This window comes from Lolium perenne, chromosome 4 (assembly GCF_019359855.2).
Source record: "Lolium perenne isolate Kyuss_39 chromosome 4, Kyuss_2.0, whole genome shotgun sequence".
Lineage (NCBI taxonomy): Eukaryota > Viridiplantae > Streptophyta > Magnoliopsida > Poales > Poaceae > Lolium > Lolium perenne.
The window spans coordinates 243,329,942-243,338,845 of NC_067247.2; positions in this window are offsets into that span (position 1 = coordinate 243,329,942).

Consider the following 8,904-nt stretch of genomic DNA (forward strand, 5'->3'; position numbering starts at 1 on the left):
AACGTGAAGGTTGCTCGTCTGCTCAGTATAGTAAGGCCAACTAGGAAGGAGTGAGGAGGGGAATGAGAGGGGAGGAAATTGTTGGAGTAGGGGAGAAGAAGAGACATGGAACGAGATAAAATGTTGCACTCAAGGGAGCTGAACCGGGCACTAATGAATGTGTGGAATGGGGAGGGGAGACGACAATACATTGGTACATACAGTCTGATGCATTGAGTTGAAGAAGATCAAACAATAATTGAACGAAACATGTTGTTATAAATGTTACATAAGAGTATTTAGTGGCTGCCAAATCTAATAGGGTGCCGTGGCTGTACGAAATTGCAAAGAATTCCCTGTAGTGGGGGCTTGCTATTTAGATAGTATAGATATGATGATATTTATAATGTGGTGTTATTTATAAGTTATGATTGTTTATTCTTTATAACTATTGGCTACTTAATTTGATGTGTTGCAAAAGTGGATATTTTTTACCCACGTGAACATTTACCTTGTATGCAACATGTATGGGAAGAAGTTGTATGTGTTAACGGGTAGCTCCATACGTACCCATGCTATGAGGGTGCATTCCTAATTGAGAAGCTGCCAACATCTTTTTTTCACACGTATTCTCTACCGGCCCATCTAGCAGTAGGTGCATGGTAGGAAGAATGACAGATCGTCGCTTACATGTAAATTAGGTATTTTGTGTTTTATGATAAATAAGTGGTTGATATCAAGAAGATACAACTATAGCTGCATGCCTCCTCTGCAATAACATAATGTCAATAGCTAGTTGAGACATAGCATACACACATAAAAAATTAAAAGTTTTAAATAATAAAAATAACACCAAGGAGATTAGAAATATACAATAGGAGTCAAGCATGCAACCATCAATATTTTGTAACTCCAAGGTTGCGGTAGAGGTTCTCCAACAGAAACACTCATAAGAAGGGAATAATGCACAAGTGTTGTTGTTGCTCAATCAACCACCAAAATCAGATCATAGGTTTCACTTAGAGAAAGTTTGAGCAACCTCCAAACAATGGTTTCAACAAGAAACTTGGCAAGGAGTCCATCATTGCCAGGTACAACCAATGATGATCTGATCTAAGGTTTACCCCATGTATCAAGACTCGGTGCACAAAGATCCTAGCCCCACTTATCAAGACACTGCTATAATGCACTGATCCACAAGGGGCAAGGGGCACACTATTCTATGCCGCTGCATATGTCCAATATTGGTAAATGCGGAATGTACAATTGCCACACGCAGGGTTTTGACATGGACATTGCCACTTAAACAAACCATGTTCCCCATAACGACTTGTAGAGCATCATTTTGACCCTGTCCATTATGAATGCGCCACGCTTGGTCAAGCCATGTTTACGGGATGTCGGAAATGACCATGACTGGACGCGGTGCCAAGATGAAGCATGGTAAGGCTTTCAAGATTCACTGGTAGAAAAATGGCCTTCCGTCCAGCCACATTAGTCGCCAAAATATAGGAACCGCGACTAATGGGGTCTTTAGTCGCGGTTCGGGTGGCGACCCGCGACTAAAGACCTGGGCCCAGCGCGCTTGCTGGCCAGCTGGGTCCTCAGGCCTGGCCCGAAGGCCTTTAGTCGCGGTTGGCCAGGCCAACCGGGACTAAAGGACCATCCCTATAAAAGGGCCTTAGCTCACAGCGCTTAGCCATTTGGTGCCACTTCTCTTCACAAGCTTCACAAGGGGGTGTAGGTTTGCTTTTGGTTCCTCTTATGCACACAAGGTGTTTGATGAAATGCCCCAAGAGCATGAAACAAACATGATATGAAGTGTCGGAGCCACACTTGAGCTTCCTCATTTATTTTTTCCTCCTCGGTCGCGGTTAGCAACTTGAACCTTTCATATGTGTCATTGATAAAATATGCATGTGTGTAGTTCATTGTTTAATTTCTATTGTTTATAGCTAGTTAGTTTAACAAATGCATGATGGCTAATTATATATTTTATATTATAATAATGCAGATGAATCGGCAATGGATGTACGGTAACCGACTCTCCGGCGAGTTCACTACGGGTTTGAAAGATTTCCTCGTAGTGGCTAATGCGAACAAGCAGAAGGGTTTTGTTATCTGACCATGTGTTGACTGTAAGAATCAGAAGGGTTACTCTTCCTCAAGAGAAGTTCACCTGCACCTACTTCGGCACGGTTTCATGCCAAGCTATAATTGTTGGACCAAGCATGGAGAAAGAGGGGTTATAATGGAAGAAGATGAAGAAGGGGATGATTTCATCGATGAAAACTATCTTGATCATTTCGGTGATACTTTCATGGAGGATGCTGAAGGTGAAGGGGAAGGTGAAGGGGAGGGTGAAGAAGAGGCACGTGATGAGCCCGTTGATGATCTTGGTCGGACCATTGCTGATGCACGGAGACGCTGCGAAACTGAAAAGGAGAGGGAGAATTTGGATCGCATGTTAGAGGATCACAGAAAGTCGCTGTACCCCGGATGCGATAATGGTCTGAAAAAGCTGAGCTGCACACTGGATTTGCTGAAATGGAAGGCACATGTAGGTGTAGCTGACTCGGCATTTGAAAACTTGCTGAAAATGTTGAAGAATATGTTTCCAAAGAATAACGAGTTGCCCGCCAGTACGTACGAAGCAAAGAAGGTTGTCTGCCCTCTAGGTTTAGAGGTTCTGAAGATACATGCATGCATCAACGACTGCATCCTCTACCGCGGTGAATACGAGAATTTGAATGAATGTCCGGTATGCACTGCATTGCGTTATAAGATCAGAGGCGATGACCCTGGTGACGATGTTGAGGGCGAGAAACCCAGGAAGAGGGTTCCCGCCAAGGTGATGTGGTATGCTCCTATAATACCACGGTTGAAACGTCTGTTCAGGAACAAAGAGCATGCCGAGTTGTTGCGATGGCACAAAGAGGACCGTAAGTCGGACGGGGAGTTGAGACACCCCGCAGATGGAACGCAATGGAGAAAGATCGACAGAGAGTTCAAAGCTTTTGCAGCTGACGCAAGGAACATAAGATTTGGTCTAAGTACAGATGGCATGAATCCTTTTGGCGAGCAGAGCTCCAGCCATAGCACCTGGCCCGTGACTCTATGCATCTACAACCTTCCTCCTTGGTTGTGCATGAAGTGGAAGTTCATTATGATGCCAGTGTTCATCCAAGGTCCGAAGCAACCCGGCAACGACATCGATGTGTACCTAAGGCCATTAGTTGATGAACTTTTACAGCTGTGGGGTGATGTCTACGGGTGCTTCTATTCTTGTAGACAGTGTTGGGCCTCCAAGAGCAGAGGTTTGTAGAACAGCAGCAAGTTTCCCTTAAGTGGATCACCCAAGGTTTATCGAACTCAGGGAGGAAGAGGTCAAAGATATCCCTCTCATGCAACACTGCAACCACAAAGCAAAAAGTCTCTTGTGTCCCCAACACACCTAATACACTTGTCAGATGTATAGGTGCACTAGTTCGGCGAAGAGATAGTGAAATACAGGTGGTATGAATGTATATGAGCGGTAGTAATGGCGCCAGAAAAGTGCTTTGCTGTCCAGGACTGGCGTGTGGTTGATGGTGGTAATATTGCGGACAATACAGATGCAGTAGAATAGTAAACAAGCAGCGATAGCAGTATTTAGGAACAAGGCCTAGGGATCATACTTTCACTAGTGGAAACTCTCAACATTGCAATCATAAAGGAATATAAATATAAGCACTTCACTATGCTATTCCGAATTACTCTCTGGCAAGATAACGAACTCTAATTCATCATGTAGGCAAACCTTAAAGATGTATTCCCAAGTACTAATGAACACCCCACGCTGTCACTTTGAGCATTCATAGGAGGTACTAACACACCACAATTTCATAGAGACATCCAACTCAAATCATAACTCAGTGAATAAGTATTCTGTGAAATATAGCCTAAGAGACCCACAGGGTGCACACACTGTCACCTTTACACACGTGGGACAAGGAGTCTCCGGAGATCACATAAGTAAAATCCACTTGACTAGCATAATGACATCTAGATTACAAGCATCATCATATGAATCTCAATCATGTAAGGCAGCTCATGAGATTATTGTATTGAAGTACATAGGGAGAGAGATGAACCACATAGCTACCGGTACAACCCTTAGCCTCGATGGAGAACTACTCCCTCCTCATGGGAGACAGCAGCGGTGATGAAGATGGCGGTGGAGATGGCAGCGGTGTCGATGGAGAAGCCTTCCGGGGGCACTTCACCGTCCCGGCGGCGTGCCGGAACAGAGACTCCTGTCCCCCAGATTTTGGCTTCGCGATGGCGGCGGCTCTGGAAGGTTTCTCGTACCGTGGCTTTTCCGTATCGAAGATTTAGGTCAGGGACCTTTAAATAGGCGAAGAGGCGGAGTCGGAAGGTCGACGAGGCGGCGACACAACAGGGGGGCGCGGCCCACCCCCTGGCCGTGCCGGCCTATCATCTGGGGCCCACAGGGCCCTCCTCTGGTGGCTCTCAGGTGTTCTGGAAGCTTCGTGGGATTTTAAGATCTTGGGCGTTGATTTCGTCCAATTCCGAGAATATTTCCTTACTAGGATTTCTGAAACCAAAAATAGCAGAAAATAGGAACTGGCACTTCGGCATCTCGTCAATAGGTTAGTTCCGGAAAACGCATAAAAACGATATAAAGTGTGAACAAAACATGTAGGTAATGTCATAAAACAAGCATGGAACATAAGAAATTATCGATACGTCGGAGACGTATCAGCATCCCCAAGCTTAGTTCCTACTCGTCCCGAGTAGGTAAACGATAACAAAGATAATTTCTGAAGTGACATGCTACCAACATAATCTTAATCATACTATTGTAAAGCATATGAGATGAATGCGGTGATTCAAAGCAATGATAAAGATAATGATTAAACAACTGAATCATATAGCAAAGACTTTTCATGAATAGTACTTTCGAGACAAGCATCAATAAGTCTTGCATAAGAGTTAACTCATAAAGCAATAAATTCAAAGTAAAGGCATTGAAGCAACACAACGGAAGATTAAGTTTCAGCGGTTGCTTTCAACTTGTAACATGTATATCTCATGGATAATTGTCAATGCAAAGAAAATATAACAAGTGCAATATGCAAGTATGTAGGAATCAATGCACAGTTCACACAAGTGTTTGTTTCTTGAGGTGGAGAGAAATAGGTGAACTGACTCAACATAAAAGTAAAAGAAAGGCCCTTCGCAGAGGGAAGCATTGATTGCTATATTTGTGCTAGAGCTTTGGTTTTGAAAACATAAAGAGAGCATAAAAGTAGAATTTTGAGAGGTGTTTGTTGTTGTCAACGAATGGTAGTGGGCACTCTAACCCCCTTGCCAGACAAACCTTCAAAGAGCGGCTCCCATGAATTATTTTTATTTTTGGGTGGCACTCCTTCCAACCTTTCTTTCACAAACCATGGCTAACCGAATCCTCGGGTGCTAGCCAACAATCTCATACCATGAAGGAGTGCCTTTTTATTTTAGTTTTATTATGATGACACTCCTCCCCACCTTTGCTTTCTCAAGCCATGGCTAACCGAATCCTTCGGGTGCCGTCCAACAATCACATACCATGGAGGAGTGTCTATTTAGTTTAATTAATTTGGGACTGGGAATCCCATTGCCAGCTCTTTTTGCAAAATTATTGGATAAGCGGATGAAGCCACTAGTCCATTGGTGAAAGTTTCCCAACAAGATTGAAAGATAAACACCACATACTTCCTCATGAGCTATAAAACATTGACATAAATCAGAGGTGATAAATTTTGAATTATTTAAAGGTAGCACTCAAACAATTTACTTTGGAATGGCGGAGAAATACCATGTAGTAGGTAGGTATGGTGGACACAAATGGCATAGTGGTTGGCTCAAGGATTTTGGATGCATGAGAAGTATTCCCTCTCAATACAAGGCTTAGGCTAGCAAGGTTGTTTGAAGCAAACACAAGTATGAACTAGTACAACAAAACTTACATAAAAGACATATTGCAAGCATTATAAGACTCTACACTGTCTTCCTTGTTGTTCAAACCCTTACTAGAAAATATCTGGACCTTAGAGAGACCAATTATGCAAACCAAATTTTAGCAAGCTCTATGTATTTCTTCACTAATAGGTTCAAAGTATATGATGCAAGAGCTTAAACATGAGCACGACAATTGCCAAGTATCATATTATTCAAGACATCATACCAATTACTACATGTAGCATTTCCCGTTTCCAACCATATAACAATTAACGAAGCAGTTTCAACCTTCGCCATGAAAATTAAAAGCTAAGAACACATGTGTTCATATGAACCAGCGGAGCGTGTCTCTCTCCCACACAAGCATTTATTCAAACAACAACAAAAACCAAAAACATACAGACTCTCTAAGTAAAGAACATAAGATGTGATGGAATAAAAATATAGTTTCACTAGAGGAACCTGATAATGTTGTCGATGAAGAAGGGGATGCCTTGGGCATCCCCAAGCTTAGACGCTTGAGTCTTCTTGAAATATGCAGGGGTGAACCACCGGGGCATCCCCAAGCTTAGAGCTTTCACTCTCCTTGATCATATTGTATCATCTCCCTCTCTTGATCCTTGAAAACTTCCTCCACACCAAACTCAAAACAACTCATTAGAGGGTTAGTGCATAATCAAAATTCACATGTTCAGAGGTGACATAATCATTCTTAACACTTCTGGACATTGCACAAAGCTACTGAAAGTTAATGGAACAAAGAAATTCATCCAACATAGCAAAAGAGGCAATGCGAAATAAAAGGCAGAATCTGTCAAAACAGAATAGTCCGTAAAGAAGAATTTTATCGAGGCACCAGACTTGCTCAAATGAAGATGCTCAAATTTAATGAAAGTTGCGTACATATCTGAGGATCACTCACAAAAATTGGCAGATTTTTCTGAGTTACCTACAGAGAACCCTGCCCAAATTTGTGACAGACAGAAATCTGTTTCTGCGCAGTAATCCAAATCTAGTATGAACCTTACTATCAAAGACTTTACTTGGCACAACAATGCAATAAAATAAAGATAAGGAGAGGTTGCCACAGTAGTAACAACTTCCAAGACACAAATATAAAACAAAGTTGCTGTAGTAAAATAAACACATGGGTTATCTCCCAAGAAGTTCTTTCTTTATAGCCATTAAGATGGGCTCAGCAGTTTTAATGATGCACTCGCAAGAAATAAGAGTTAAAGCAAAAGAAAGCATCAAGAAGCAAATTCAAAACACATTTAAGCCTAACATGCTTCCTATGAAAAGGAATCTTGTAAATAAACAAGTTCATGAAGAGCAAAGTAACAAGCATAGGAAGACTAGACAAGCGCAACTTTAAGATTTTTAGCATATAGAGAGGTGTTTTAGTAACATGAAAATTTCTACAACCATATTTTCCTCTCTCATAATAATGTACAGTAGTATCATGAGCAAACTCAACAATATAACTATCACATAAAGCATTATTATCATGAGTCTCATGCATAAAATTATTACTACTCCCAACATAAGCATAATCAATTTTATTAGTTGTTATGGGAGCAAATTCAACAAAGTAGCTATCATCAAATATAGGAGGCATATTGTAATCATAATAAAATTTATCCTCCATAGTAGGTGGCACCAAAAGACCACTATCATCATAATCATCATAAATAGGAGGCAAAGTATCATCAAAGAAAATTTTCTCCTCCATGCTTGGGGGACTAAAAAGATCATGCTCATCAAAACCAGCTTCCCCAAGCTTAGAATTTTCCATATCATTAGCAACAATGGTGTTCAAAGTATTCATACTAATACATTCCATGGGTTTTTTAATTTTCGCATCAAACCATCCATGTCTTAACTCAGGAAAAAGAATAAAAAGCTCCATGTTGCCTTCCATTATGCCAAACTAGTGTAAAACAAGAAACAAAAAGATGCAATTGCAGGATCTAAAGGAAATAGCTTCGAGTACTTACAACGGCGCCGGAAAATAGCTTAGTAGCCGAGATCCGGAGTGTGAGTACCTTTTACCTTTCCTCCCCGGCAACGGCGCCAGAAAATATGCTTGATGTCTACGGGTGCTTCTATTCTCGTAGACAGTGTTGGGCCTCCAAGAGCAGAGGTTTGTAGAACAGCAGCAAGTTTCCCTTAAGTGGATCACCCAAGGTTTATCGAACTCAGGGAGGAAGAGGTCAAATATATCCCTCTCATGCAACCCTGCAACCACAAAGCAAGAAGTCTCTTGTGTCCACAACACACCTAATACACTTGTCAGATGTATAGGTGCACTAGTTCGGTGAAGAGATAATGAAATACAGGTGGTATGAATGTATATGAGCGGTAGTAACGGCGCCAGAAAAGTGCTTTGCTGTCCAGGACTGGCGTGTGGTTGATGGTGGTAATATTGCGGACAGTACAGATGCAGTAGAATAGTAAACAAGCAGCGATAGCAGTATTTAGGAACAAGGCCTAGGGATCGTACTTTCACTAGTGGAAACTCTCAACATTGCAATCATAAAGGAATATAAATATAAGCACTTCACTATGATATTCTGAATTACTCTCTGGCAAGATAACGAACTCTAATTCATCATGTAGGCAAACCTTAAAGATGTATTCCCAAGTACTAATGAACACCCCACGCTGTCACTTTGAGCATTCATAGGAGGTACTAACACACCACAATTTCATAGAGACATCCAACTCAAATCATAACTCAGTGAATAAGTATTCTGTGAAATATAGTCTAAGAGACCCACACGGTGCACACACTGTCACCTTTACACACGTGGGACAAGGAGTCTCCGGAGATCACATAAGTAAAATCCACTTGACTAGCATAATGACATCTAGATTACAAGCATCATCATATGAATCTCAATCATGTAAGACAGCTCATGA